We start from the raw sequence: 2,989 nt of genomic DNA, 5'->3' as shown, positions 1-2,989 counted from the left end.
TGTAGCACTTGATGGTTTTTGCAACTGCACTTGGGGACACTTTCAAAGTTTTCCCAATTTTTCGGACTGACTAACCTTCATTTCTTAAAGTAATGATGACCACTTGTTTTTCTTTACTTAGAATTTGTATTAAGGCAAGAAAAAAGCAGCTAACAGTCTATTCAGTAGGACTATCAGCTGTGTATCCACCAGACTTCTGCACAACACAACTGATGATCCCAAGCCCATTTATAAGGCAAGAAATCCCACTTATTAAACCTGACAGGACACACCTGTGAAGTGAAAACCATTTCCGGTGACTACCTCTTGAAGCTCATCAAGAGAATACCAAGAGTGTGCAAAGCAGTCATCAAAGCAAAAGGTGGCTACTTTGAAGAACCTAGAATATAAGACACATTTTCAGTTGTTTCACACTTTTTTGTTAAGTATATAATTCCACATGTGTTAATTCATAGTTTTGATGCCTTCAGTGTGAATGTACAATTTTCAAAGTCATGAAAATACAGAAAAATCTTTAAATGAGAAGGTGTGTCCAAACTTTTGGTCTGTACTGTATATATATGTTGAGTAATACCTATACTAACAGGATGTTCAATGGACCCTCTTGCACTATATGCACTGCAGTCTGCCACATACACTGTCTGCCTCCTGCCTAACTCCTGCTATCACCTTCACCACTGAAAATATGCAGCTGGATTAGTCCTCAGAAGGACTGTTAGTTCAGATAGATATATATACAGCTCTGGCAAAAATTAAGAGGCCACTGCAAAATTTTCAGTTTCTCTGATTTTTCTCTTTATAGGTATATTTTTGAGTAAAATGTACATTGTTGTTTTAGTCTATAAACCAGGGGTCCCCAACCACCGATCCGCGGACCAGGACCGGGCCGTTGGGGTTTTTCACCGCCACAGACAATCACTAAACATTGACAGTGTGCTCTGGTCTGCGGTGGCTCAGAGCACACTGTGTGGGGTGGATGCTGTCCGCTGTTCTAGACTCCCGCAGGGTAGACCTGTAGAGGACCTGTGATGACATCAAGGTACATAACTGTGATGTCACCACAGGTCCTGAAGCAGGATGAAGCAGGGGCGGAACTACCGCCCGTGCAGCCGGTTCATTGAACGGGGGCCCCGAGGGAGAGGGGCCCCCTCCAGCAGGGCCGCCATCAGGGCATGACTGCCCTGACTCCAGTATGGGGCCCGGCCGGTAGGAGCCCCCTCGGAGCCCCCCTCTTGTGCGTCTCTCTCCTCATGGGGCCCCAGGCCCCATGCAAAGCGCCGGGTCCAGGACATCTCATAATTCCTCTGACTTCCGGCGCCGTCACATGACCGGAAGGCAGGAGAACCTGGTGTCAGCGATTTGGACGAGCGCCAGGATTCTGCAGGGATCGCATGGGGGTAAGTATAACAAGTTTTATTTTTTTTTAAATACAATTAACTAGGAGTGGGGGGAATGGGAGATGCACATGGGGGGAGGGGAGAGATGAGAGATGCACATGGGGGAGGGGAGAGATGAGAGATCCACATGGGGGGGAGGGGAGAGATGAGAGATGCACATGGGGGGGAGGGGAGATATGAGAGATGCACATGGGGGGAGGGGAGAGATTAGAGATGCACATGGGGGGAGGGGAGAGATGAGAGATGCACATGGGGGGAGGGGAGAGATGAGAGATGCACGGGGGGGTGAGAGATGCACGGGGGGGATGAGAGATGAACGAGGGGGATGAGAGATGCACGGAGGGGATGAGAGATGCACGGAGGGGATGAGAGATGCACGGGGGGTGGATGAGAGATGCACGGAGGGGATGAGAGATGCACGGGGGGTGGATGAGAGATGCACGGAGGGGATGAGAGATTCATGGGGGGGATGAGAGATGCACGGAGGGGATGAGAGATGCACGGGGGGTGGATGAGAGATGCACGGGGGGGATGAGAGATGCACGGGGGGGATGAGAGATGCACGGGGGGTGGATGAGAGATGCACGGAGGGGGATGAGAGATGCACGGAGGGGATGAGAGATTCATGGGGGGGATGAGAGATGCACGGAGGGGATGAGAGATGCACGGGGGGTGGATGAGAGATGCACGGGGGGGATGAGAGATGCACGGGGGGGATGAGAGATGCACGGGGGGTGGATGAGAGATGCACGGGGGGGATGAGAGATGCACGGGGGAGATGAGAGATGCACGGGGGGTGGATGAGAGATGCACGGGGGGGATGAGAGATGCACGGGGGGTGGATGAGAGATGCACGGGGGGTGGATGAGAGATGCACGGGGGGTGGATGAGAGATGCACGGGGGGGTGAGAGATGCACGGAGGGGGATGAGAGATGCACGGGGGGTGAGCTGCACATTGGGGGGTGAGAGATGCACATGGGGGGGGTTATGTCTACATAACTTTGTTGCCTTATGAAGGGCGGTGGGGGGCCCCCAAAAATTTCTTGCACAGGGGCCCACTACAGTCTGTGATGAAGTAAATGCAGCTGAACAGCAGCTGTCAGGACAGCTGCCCTGTCCTGCTGCAGGGCGTGATGGGACCTCAGTGATGCGGCTCCTGGCACAGCACATTATGTGGGGCTCCTGGCATAGCTCCTGGCGGGGACCTGGTCTACACTATATGATAAGTATGCACTAAACTCCAAATCCCTCCATTACCCCGCCCCCATATGACCAAAGCCCCGCCCACCCCACCACCTCCTTGCTGGGCCATGGAAAAATGATCTTGCTTCGAGCCGGTCCCTGGTGCAAAAAAGGTTGGGGACCACTGCTATAAACAACTGACAACATGTCTCCGAAATTCAAAGCTAAAAATGTTAGTATTTATTTGCAGAAAATGATAAAGCGTCAAAATACTAAAAAAGAAACAGTGCTTTCAGACCTCAAATTACTCATGTTTTAACTGAGGAACAGTTCAGAAATCAATATTTGGTGGACTAACCATGATTTTTAATCACAGCTTTCATGCTTCTTGCCATGCTTTCCACCAGTC

Source organism: Phyllobates terribilis, unplaced genomic scaffold, assembly GCF_046119375.1.
Source record: "Phyllobates terribilis strain yellow unplaced genomic scaffold, ASM4611937v1 Scaffold_959__1_contigs__length_512464, whole genome shotgun sequence".
Classification (NCBI taxonomy): Eukaryota; Metazoa; Chordata; class Amphibia; order Anura; family Dendrobatidae; genus Phyllobates; species Phyllobates terribilis.
This window is presented reverse-complemented; position numbering follows the sequence as displayed.